Below are 13,123 nucleotides of genomic sequence, written 5' to 3' on the forward strand. Positions count from 1 at the left end.
ATACAAATGTGTGGAAACCAACACATATACATAGTACCTTACACAAATACATCGAATCCAACTCATACGCATCGAACCCAAATCATATACATGGTACCTAACACAGATACATCGAACCCAATACAAATACACATAATTCACACTGTGTAGACTGTTCCGTATTCAGAGTTACACATAGAAATCCACTTTAATGGATTCTGTTTGTATTTGTATAAATACAGCAAGTATACGTTAGTATCCAGTACTTAGGTATCCAGTACATGTATAAACAATGTATTCTGAGAGAATCCATTATTTGATTATCCAGTACGAATATACACAATGTATTCTGAGAGAATCCATTGCTCGTGTATCCAGTACCAGTATACACAATGTATTCCGAGAGAATCCATTATTTGATTATCCAGTACGAATATACACAATGTATTCTGAGAGAATCCATTGCTCGTGTATCCAGTACCAGTACACACAATGTATTCCGAGAGAATCCATTGCTTGTGTATCCAGCACCTGTATACACAATGTATTCCGAGAGAATCCATTGCTTGTGTATCCAGTACCAGTATACACAATGTATTCTGAGAGAATCCATTGTTTGTGTATCCAGTATCAGTATACACAATGTATTCTGAGAGAATCCATTGCTTGGGTATCCAGTACCTGTATACACAATGTGTTCTGAGAGTATCTATTGTTTGGGTAACCAGTACCTGTATACACAATGTATTCTGAGAGAATCCATTGCTTGGGTATCCAGTACCTGTATACACAATGTATTCTGAGAGTATCTATTGTTTGGCTATTCAAAACGTGACACCTAGTGTATTCGGTGCATTCCATTGATTGTATTTTTCACTACTTGAATACAAAATGTTGTTGGAGAGAATGCAGTGCGTTGGTTCCCGGTATAAGTTTTTTTTTAAGTTTTCTTTGTTGTAGATTTACTATATAGTCGCAACTGTTCAATGTGTACATACGCAATTCATGTTTGAATGGATTGGGGAAAATAAATAGTGACATTCATTTAAACGTTACACTTAATGTATGCACTAAACGTACATAGTAAAGGTTGTACACTTCCACACCCTACACCATACAAACTATAAGCTTACTCAGTGTTACGAAACAATGAAAAAATCAGATTAAAAACAAGTATTGTTTTATCCAAGAGACTTGCCCCACAGTACATCCAGTTCGGTAAAATTAAGATGTTGATACCTAGTGATATCGCGCCGTTTTATTCATGGAATTGGTATAACAAAATATATACAGGTGCAGTCAACGGAGCTGTTTGTGAAAATATGTGTTTCGCTAAAGATTTTTAGCGGGCAGGCAAAATAAAACATCTTCAGTGGGAGGGCATTAAAAATAGGGTTTCTCGGAGGGGAATTCCAGTTGGAGAAGATTTTTATTCAGAGGGCAGGCAAATTCCATTTTTAGATTGAGCGGGTAAGGGCAAAATGCAGAATTTTCCGCGGGCATCAACAACCAAATTGCCAAAGGGGAAGAATGTTTAGACTGGCCAAAGGGGAGTAGTCCAATGGCGTAAACTGCATGATAATATCCGCCGGAGGCAGACTGTGCCGTTCCATTTGTGGCACTTAGCACGTGATCAATTTGGCTGAACGCCACCACCGATGACAATCTGCGCAAACAATGCCTGTATTTTGCAGTCCAGTGCACGTTAGTTGTTTACGTTGCTTGTAGCGGAGCCGATTTACATGTATATATACAAATAGTACTTTCAATCATGTCTTACTACTCAATGATATATTTACACTCAATTTATATTCACATTCATTGATTTTTATCAAACATTGGTAGTAATATCAATGTTTAACAACTACGGACAACCTGAGGGTGTACACTTTGTACCGGATGCGGTCAGACTTATGAGCTGGTATATACTGTTAAAAATGCGCTGAAAACACAAATTTAATGAGTTAATGTAGTATATTCACTGATTACTCGAACTGTGTCGCATTTGAACTTGGTCTTAATGAAGAGTGTTATTGGTGAAATGGGTCATGGCATTTTGTCATCTCATGGAAAATATAGGTATTATATTACCATTAAATTCGCCTGCTATAAAATAAAAACGTTAAATTTAATTCACATGGGTTTAAGGATTGGAGCTGGTGACCAAACGAGACTTTAACTTCTTCTCTGGGAAATGATAGGGAGGGCAGTGGGTAGCAAAATTGAGTGGGGAGAAGGCAGCAAGGAACAAAAACGGTGTGGCCAGAGGGAAGTGGGAGCGAAAAACAGTGGGAGAGCAATTTAATTTGGTTGAGAAGGAGGGGAGTTGCGAACAGATTCACCTCTCCCCTCCAAATTAAATTAAGCCTTAATAATGTTCATAACTTAGGTTACTGTTGATCAAACATAAATACCAAACATTTTTGCAAATTTAGGCCTAACTTTTTTTATTCCTTGTTTCTCGAGTTTTTATAAGGCAATTTTTTTGAGGAGGGCAAAAAAAAATTAATTCTTTTTTTCCATTAGATTCTCAAAGTGTGATTCTCAAAGAATTGTAAGTGAGATCATTGATCGGAGAGAAGAAATGAAATACAATTTTATTCCATGTATAACCTTGTTTCTCATCTGCGCATATCATGATACTCCAACAAAAATGCCACTTGGATTTGTTATGCGGCGGGCGGTAAAATAATGAAGATAAAAATAATATTTTTTTAGCATTTTTTGGGGGTCCTACTACTTAACGCGCGAACGCGCGAGGGAGTGTCTGGGCACGCGCGGAAGCGAACAGGGGGGAATACCTAACGCGCGGGGCAGCGGCTGTATAATACTTGTACTGTATAATATTCGTTTATGCTCAAAATTTGAACCAGAGTGGCGAATTCGAGCAGCTATCCACACTTTTTATGATCGACGCCCGGGCATTCCGGCGAGTCGAGTCCGCCATGTTGTTTACTAATTTTGGTTAGCGTTTAACAATAGGACAATACCATTCGATCCATGGGGGTTACAGTTCTACGAATGTGCCGACATTGTCGAAGGACAAGGACAGGACAAGTTTGTGCAAGTGTGGCGAGAATCCCGTAGTTACGCGGAAATTATTTACCTCATGTAAAAAAAAGCATCGTTTCTCATTGTTGTGCTGTATCGCATCATGGATCTAGGTAGTCCTGCGTACAGTCTATGGAGGTACGCCGGGCTGTGGTGGGGGTCGTCTATCAACCAAACGCGCCCCCGTACACACAGCACTGCATGCAGGGCTAGCATCCAAAAGCTTCGTGGTTGTGTAGTCAAAATAATGTTACAATGTGAAAACAGACAACCGCTCAGCCATAATACGTATCGAGACAAAACATAATTTGTCGATAATCGAGTGTTGCCAGGAAAATTGAGATTGTCGCAAAATGTAGCAAATCGTTTCCAAAACAGTGCCGCTAAGAAAGTCTCGCTATATTGCAACGTTCAGTGAGACTTGAATCTTGTTTGCGCCCACTGTAAAACATGTATAGTAAACAAACCGCCCTTTTAGAAAATATTTTTATTAAAAATAAGTACAAGTAAACTAAAACGAAAATTAAAACACGCACAACATAAAATAGTTTTATTCAAAATTAGTCTTGTATATGTTACTGAAGAACAAGTCAACTAAACCGAAAATTAAAACATGTATAGTAAATAGACAGACACCCGCCCTTGTGGAAAATATTTTTATTCAAAATTATTCAAAGTACAAGTCAACTAAAACGAAAATTAAGGTAGCGGGACTATTATTTGCATACTTGTTTTCATCTTCTAATTGTGACTAAATGACTACAAATAGACCCGGGAAAGTATATATTTTTAGAATCGCCAGATTTCAAGCTTTTCACAAGTGTATTTTGCATGCCGGTATCTGCATTCTACGACGCATTACTCAATCAAAGGTGAACAATTACTTTTTCTGTAAAAAAAATAATTACGCATTTATGCTGGTGATAAGAAGTATTTTTTTCACTTTTCCTAGTTGTTCAATAGTCTGGTAAATTGAATGTGTCTGGTCAATTTTATTCAAGCAACGCGTTTTAAAAAATACTGTGCTGAATTTCAATTACTGTTTTAGTCGCATTGCCCACAACTCAAACCACAACTCGTTGGTAAATAATCGATGAAATAGTTTGTCTGGACACATTCAAGTTCCTCTCACTGTCACCTTAAAGCTGTGAAAATTTGGTGTTAATCCGACGACAATAAGTATACGTTATTTTTTGTTAAAGACCTTGTATTTTGAAAAACATAAACTCCTAGAAAACGTCCATGAAGTAACAGCAAAGATTTTCAAATTTGTTTATCGGCACAATCAATTTGTTTTCCCATCAAGGTCTGTTTTAACATGTGTAGGGACATCCAAATGTGTAAGGCTATTGGAAACCAAAAAAATAAAGGAATGGGATAGCTATAATTGGATAAATTTGTCATATGAAAACACCAAAATCAATGATTTTTTTTTAGTGACTGTATGACCTTGTGTCTGACACATTCATATGCAAATGACTTATCTTTGAAACAAACAGGGGCGGAGACAAACCACTCAAATGTTTGGAAACACTCATTGTGTGTCAGATAGCTACTGATAACACATCCTAACATTGCTTTGTCTTGAGTTTATCTTTGAAACTTATAGGCACACAGATTAAACCTGTGTTGTTGATTTTGGAAAACACTACACTGAGGCTGCCTTGCTTCCCTTCAGAAAATCTACATTTTAACCAACTTACATGACATTCTATGTTTCGTTGACTTTATCACATGAAAGTTTATAGTGCATTTCATCAATTAATAAATAAATGTGAAAATCGTAATTTTCAACACAAATAATAGTCTCGCTACCTTAAAACATGTATAATAAATAGACAGACACCCGCCCTTGTGGAAAATATTTTTATTCAAAATTATTCAAAGTACAAGTCAACTAAAACGAAAATTAAAACATGTATAGTAAATAGACAGACACAGAATACGACAGCAAAAAAATTATATTCTACGTCGACGTTTTGATTATAAACAAAATAAATCCTGGCTAACGAAATTGACAATGCTATGATAAATGTGTTTTTCGTTGTCCCTATAATGCAGTATCAGAACTCCAAGTTAAAATATTAACGGGGAAGTACAATTGCGCATGCCTCCCATTAGTTCCAATGAACGGCATTATCACGTCGGTATGTTCAATGGTCCACACTGTATACAAGGGCATAACACTTATAGTTTTGAAAAAAATACATTAACACGTCGGCAAGTTCAATCGTCCACACCTAAGACAATGGCATAACTCTGTAATAGTTCTGAAAAGAAGGCGTTATCATGTCGGCAAGTTAAGTTGTTCAAACCACAGTCCCTCTATCATGATATCATGATCATGATCGAACTAAAAGCAACGTCATACACTGATTTAAAAAAAAAAAAAAAAAAAAAAAACGCCAATAGCACACGGGTTTGGAAAAGATCGATCACGGGGCGTGTATACAGAAAACTACTGGTATGTAGCTCGCCAACTGGGCTTGGGATCTCTCCATCGCGTCAAGTGGTCATTCATTCGCAAACGTGAATTCGTACAGCGGGCGATGAACTGAACTTGGCCTTTCGATGTGTCGCTTCCAAGGCGTTGTGATACTCTCTTATTACTACCTATATTTAATAAAAGTGGGAACGTCATTCACTTTCAGTTTCATTGTTAACGGCAGGTTACACTAGCGCACCGGAAGCGTGTGTGGGAATAGAGGTCATAGCCATCGCATCGCGATTTTATAGTAGCTCACATATCGGACTCACATGAAGGCGCGACAATGTCATATAAATCATTATCGGATAATTATCGTCTAATAAAATCTAATGAAATTCTGGCAGAGATGTCTAACTTAGACATTTTTAGACGATATTATCGATAATATCGGAGAAAACGAACTGTCCCAATAGTTGCCCAGACAGACCTGTCTAACTTAGACATTATTAGACATTGTTAGACGATATTATCGATAATATCGGAGAAAAAACGAGCTGACCCAATAGTTACCCAGGCAGACCAGTCTAACTTAGACATTTTTAGACATTGTTAGACGATATTATCGATAATATCGGAGAAAAACGAACTCTCCCGAGAGTTGCCCAGACAGACCTGTCTAACTTAGACATTTTTAGTTATTGTTGTCCAGACAGACCTGTCTAACTTTTTCTCCGATATTATCGTCTAATAAAGTCTAAGTTAGACAACCATGTGCGGGCAGCTATTGGGTAAGATAGTTTTTATCCGATATTATCGATAATATCGAAATTATCGTCTAAGAATGTCTAAGTTAGACACCCATACCCACCGGGAACCTTGTCATATTACATTTTATCGGTAATGTGACATGCGAGACGTATTTGCTAACTTGCGTATTTGCGATTTTGCTAACTTGTTTCCAGCGTTTCGGTGTTTTTGGTGGGAAATGCTTTAAAGCCGAAAGGAAGGAAGACAACTCTACGGCCGTTACGTAAAAACCCAACATACTCGTGTAAGAATTAACTATACTTTATTCCGCATTACGAATAAATAGCCATGGAAATATTTTCCTATGTTCATAGAGACAATAGTAGCATTAACACATTTTACATTTTATCTATCTATTAAAGTACGTAAATAAACTTTTTATTTATACTCTACGCGGCAAGTCGTGAACTAAATTGCACTATTAAACTTTTTTGTCCAGTTTTCACTGAGACAATAGTAGCACTAACACATTTTACATTTTATCTATCTATCTATTAAAGTACGTAAATAAACATTTAGTTTATACTATACGTGGCATTGTTATGTACTTCTGTTAAGTCCGCCACTAACGCAATCCGATCGTTCTTGAGTAAATATATTTCGTTACGCTGTCAGTTGTCAAGGATTATTTGTTTATACTTAGAAAGATAAAGTATTTGTTGAGGTTTATAATTAGTTAATTCTGTAATTTATATTCAAATTAACTGAACGTGGGAAAGGTAAAATCTACCTCCATGGTAAAATTAAGTCATTCCCTTCGAATGTTTTCAACGTTCAACGTAATGCTTGGACGCATTTTGTTTTAATTATAATCAGTTGACGAACGTTTCGGCTATACTAATACGGGGAATATAATTTTCAGACTAAAAAAAATCCTGGATGATTATAATAAAACATTTATTTCTCGACAAATCGCTGTCCGGGTAAATTACCTTTTTTAGTAGTTTATGCCACTATAAACACATTTTTATACATTTTTAGACATTGTTAGACGATATTATCGATAATATCGGAGAAAAACGAACTGTCCCAATAGTTGCAAAGACAGACCTGTCTAACTTAGACATTTTTAGACATTTTTAGACGATATTATCGATAATATCGGAGAAAAACGAACTGTCGCAATAGTTGCCCAGACAGACCTGTCTAACTTAGACATTTTTAGACTTTTTAGACATTGTTAGACGATATTATCGATAATATCGGAGAAAAACGAACTATCCCAATAGTTGTCCAGACAGAACTGTCTAACTTAGACATTTTTAGACGATATTATCGATAATATCGGAGAAAAACGAACTGTCTCAATAGTTGTCCAGACAGACCTGTCTAACCATGGAGGTAGAAAAGGTCTAACTTAGACATTTTTAGACTTTTTTAGACGATATTATCGATAATATCGGAGATAAAAGAACTGTCCCAATAGTTGTCCAGACAGACCTGTCTAACTTAGACATTTTTAGATTTTTTTAGACATTGTTAGACGATATTATCGATAATATCGGAGAAAAACGAACTGTCCCCATAGTTGTCCAGACAGACCTGTCTAACCATGGAGGTAGAAAAGAGACATTTTTAGACTTTTTTTAGACGATATTATCGATAATATCGGAGAAAAACGAACTGTCCCCATAGTTTCCCAGACAGACCTTCTAACTTAGACATTTTTAGACTTTTTTAGACATTTTTAGACGATAATATCGGATAACGTTAAAAAGTGCAATGTCGCGCCTTCCTCATGATTTATTCAAGACCTTTTGTTACCTGTTACAGCTCCAAAAAGAAACAACAAATGCTTTGTCTCTCGACGCAACTCGCCCTGGTTATGTAAATGTTTCCCCTTACCATCAGACTTAAAGCCGGAACAAATGAAAACATTTTTTCTGAATTACACAAGTTTATCATATTTGGTATGTCATGTTTATTTGAAAAAAAAAACGTGCCTTGCTTGGGTTGAACGACGATTACTAAAAAATAGTGACCGTGGTTGAACTGAATTAGGGACAGTGTACGTTCCCCCCTTTGTTGTAGTTGTACAATAGAGTGTCAATCACATGTGTCACGGCGTCAACACTTCGAAATATGTGGACGAAACGTAATATACCGTACGCTATATTGTGCACGAGATTGACCACAGTACTGTGGATTGACCAAACTCTGTGCTTTCGACAAGAGGTATAAACCAGGTTTACCGTAAACTGCGTGTACAATAAGAAATTTACCGCATGCTGTAAGAGTGGGGACAGGGGGTGGGTGACTGGTACAGGATGCAGTAAATAAAAAAAGCATCTTAAGTTTTTACAGGAGGTTACCATTTACAGTAAAAAAATCGATTTTTACACTTAAAGATATATTTGATATTTTGTAAATATCTATATTGGAAGCTTAATGTGGAAAATGCTTTATACACTTACAAAATATACGATCTTTGTACAAATCATGGATGAATAAAACGGTTGATTACATTTTAAATCTTGTCCATGGCTGCGAATATACGTTTTTTATTTGTTTGAATTACATTACAAAGTATAAAAACATTGGACCACAGCCTACGAAAATATCCCCTCTTTACCGTGTACGGACACGAGATTTACCGAACTCTGTACCGTTCACGATATTTGCCGTATACAAACTTGCACTGCAACAGGAAACACAAGGACGTTACGATATTCTTAGGATACCGATTTCATTGCACGTGTACGTAGCACTGTGAGAAAACAACATGAGGTGAATAATTTCTGCGTAACAGACGTCTTACATGGTCATTTTTTAATGAATCTTACTAAACAGTACTACGGGAGTCTCGCCACACTTCCACAAACTTGTCCTGTCATTGTCTTTCGACAATGTCGGCACATTCGCAGGACTGTCACCCCCATGGATCGAATGGTATTGTCCTATTGTTAAACGCTAACCAAAATTAGTAAACAACATGGCGGACTCGACTCGCTGGAATGCCCGGGCGATTATAAAAAGTGTGGATGGCTGCTCGAATTCGCCATTACAACAAAATAAGATCAAAACTTTACATTGTAGCTAATAAATGTATATCAAATTTTGACAAATTTAGTAATGAAAATAAATTCATATCATTACTAAGTAACGAGAAAATGTCAATTCCTTTAGCGCAATATTTAAAAAACTGTTTTAATACAAGACAGCAGCACCTACATAAACTAAGCCAATAACACATACCTTGTATACAAATTTATCTTTCTTTTTTTTAATGCTTTTTTGTTCCCTTACTTTTTATGTAGTTATTTTTCTTTTACTAATATTTGATTTGCAACCCTTTTCATCCCCTCCGGGGGATGTTGTGTGTTAATAAATAAATAAATAAACTCTGTTTCAAATTTTGAGCATAAACGAATATTACCAGAGGTACATTACTTGGGGTTTGCAACGCACATAGTACTGTATGGTGACATCATGTCAAGATCCCATTCAAGTCTCATCTCGTAGTTAGCGAGACTGATGCTACTACCTTCTGACATGACATAGGCGGTTTGTAATAAAACAATAAAACACCACATTCATAGTGAAAAAATGTAATACATCGAAAATATACAGAAAATATAGTTATCGTAATCCGTCATATCGTGAGCAGCTATTTTGATCCACCTGGACATCCCAGTATCCTAGTTACCTCGGGCATGCGCATTCGCATTTTTCTGAGTTGGAACGCTTATGCGAGCGCGAGATTGTAACGGGATCTTGGTATCATGTCACCGTAGTTGCAAACCCCAAGTAATGTGCCTCTGATATTACACAGTACAAGGATTGCTGCCGCTACCCCGCGCGTTAGGTATTCCCCCCTGTTTGCTTCCGCGCGTGCCCGGACACTCCCTCGCGTGTCCGCGCGTTAAGTAGTAGGACCGTTTTTTGCGCTTACAAGTTGGCGGGCGCGAGAAATTACGCTGAAATAAAATTTTATTTTTATTTCATTTTCGGCTCCTGTTCATTCAGTAGGTTCGCAAAACAAGGGATAATAAAAGTCTGGCCTTACTCTATAGTGTAGTGTCAAAGCTGGGCAGTGATCTACAAACGTCAGATTGGCAAGCAATCTCTTGCCCGGTGTCAAAGTTGTACTGTGATTTAGCCATTATATCAGAGATGACTTTTTGTTCATTTCTGTTTTGCACAGATTTTTCCATAATCTGAAAAACCGGCAACATGATAAATACATGGTGCCATGAATACATTATTGTGATTGGACGATAATCTGTTTTAATTTATGCAAGTCATGGTTAAATAGAGTATAATGCACCATAATCCATTGATTGTGGTTTCAAAGTTATTGCCCAGAATATAAATACCAAGGAAAAAGGAATTTAATTATATTTTATTTAAGGCTGGCGAAGTAAAACGCTGAACATTGTGTTACATCATACAGATAAAAGTAACTTTACCTCAAATAAAGGCAGCGAAACCATTGTAATATTCTGCTGTCTACTCTAGCTCCCTCGAGCGAACATCACTGACCATTACATTGTACTTCAGATGCGTCAAGAACGAGCTGTTTAAGTTTAATTTTGTTTATCGGATCTTAATCGTTTTATAGTTGTTTTCCATTGCTTAAAAAACTATGGGAAAATAATATTGTAGCAATATTCCCCACCAAAGTCGAGTATACCACTCTTCATTGCAAAATTCACTGTATATATGCCGATGTGTGTGTCAGTAAATATACTTGTACCCTGGCTACTGAAGCAGGTGATTTCAGGGTATTCAGCTGTCATTCAAATACACGATTCCCTGTACTCGTTCGCTTAACAGGCAAAATCAGGAGTTTTTTAATGAAAATAAAATTCAGGACTTTTCAATGTTTTTAGTGTAATTGTGAAACCCGTGTTTGGAACTCTCAACAGTTTTACTGCCGACTAAAATGCAATAATTACCACTATATACACCGAAGTGTTGATGCATATTTCCTTCTCTTTCTCTGTAATTGTAAAATTGCTGATGATACTAATTGAACTACCAACTATCACTTGACAAGTTTAACAAAATAAGCAGTTTTTAGTGACTGCGAACGTCAGTACTAAATAACTATTTACAATCAATAAATATTTATAGTTCACTTGCGTGATTTTTTTCTGTGATTCTGCTCATGACATTCATAATTGATTTCTAGCCAACTTGAATCAGATGCATGTACAAATATGTTACATGGTGTATGTGTGAAGTTTGAATATGATCAGTCCCGCCATGTTAGCAATATAACTCCAATATACAAAATTGCCATCAGTCAGCTCTTTTGAATCAAATCTGGGAAAAATATTATGTTCATTGAGGACCCATTATTTTTCAATGGACATACTGAGTTTGAATGAAATAAGTCCATGCCCAACCAAGGTTCAGAAACGGCAGAAATGCTTGATTTTGATGAGTTTTTAATATAGAATTCATTGCTATTTTGTCATCATGAATTGGATCATAAATAAATGTGTGTGAAGTTTTACTGAAATCTGGCCAGGTATGTCTGAGATGCATATACTGTGCTCCCGCCACTCACAGTTGCAATTTTTCACGTTTTTCTCATGACTAATTTCGTGCTGATGCAGTTCATAACATACAGAGGTAATTTGTAGCTAATACTGGGGGACACTGGTAATATGAGGTTATTACGAAAATACCTGTGTACTGTATGAGTGCATACTTTGAGGTATTTTCGTAATAACCTTATTATTATACATCTTTTCCTTCCAATGATACACCATGGGAAAGCTGAAATCTAAAATATTTAGAAAAGAATCAGTGGAACTTCTTTCTGTGGAATCGGGTCAAACTCTGGTGGCAGCCATGTTTGTTTGTATTATTAGAGGACGCTTACGCGTGTAATCATTCCATATTTGGAATTGGTATTTCCTGGTATGGTAGGATGAAAATACAGCAAAATTACGGAACGCTGTAACTTATGGCGTTATGGTGACAGATGCACAATAATGATATATTATTCAATAAAATGCGTCTTTGTTCAGCTGGGGAAAATGCAAGTGATGTTGTGCAACTCAAAATAAAACATTATTAATACCCTCTGACCCAATTCTCTCAATACCACAAATCATCTCTGGTATTAGCAGCGAATAATCTCTGAATATTCAACAAATATTTACCCGTGAACATCTTAAAAAATGAGGCAAATAGATATAGTGTAAATGTTTTATTTTCAGTTTCATTTCAATTTGTTGTAATAAAACTAACCTGAGAAAATACATTACCTTAGCATACACAGCATGAATGAAAAAAAGGCACATCAAACCAACTTGTGCTTTTCAATGAAAATTACAGCTAAACTTCATAATAGAATATTATGTGAAATATCAAAAGGTATTTTTTGTACACCTTTCATTTACATAAGTGCATACCCTATCAATAGAGGAAATATAGTAACATGCACTTGTTAACAAATTGGCAAATTATAACAGTTTTCAGTCTACCTATATGTTTTGTATTAAGATTATCAAATAGAACATGATGCATGTTCAATGTTTCACATTTTACACATGGCAAACTTGAATGGTACTCAAAATTGCTAAAATGCAGTGACGAGAAGAAAAAAACTACTTATTTTTGCTTAATTAGACAAATCCTGCACAACAGCGAATTTTAAAATTAGAGTTGGAATTACAGTAAACGAACTTGTACAGAAAAATTAGATTCACATAGTATTGTGATGAAAACAATCAAATGTACAACCAAAATTAGTAAGCTAATTTCATAGTTTGTCACCAGCATACAGCTGCGACATTTCTACTAGATAGGCTTGACACTTGGGTAAACAAATTTATTGCTTCTCATATTAGAGGAAAATTGAAAATGATTCAGTGACGAGGTTCTAATTATTTAATACTACAA

Source organism: Saccoglossus kowalevskii, unplaced genomic scaffold, assembly GCF_978046115.1.
Source record: "Saccoglossus kowalevskii unplaced genomic scaffold, keSacKowa6.1 SCAFFOLD_24, whole genome shotgun sequence".
In the NCBI taxonomy this organism is placed as follows: domain Eukaryota; kingdom Metazoa; phylum Hemichordata; class Enteropneusta; family Harrimaniidae; genus Saccoglossus; species Saccoglossus kowalevskii.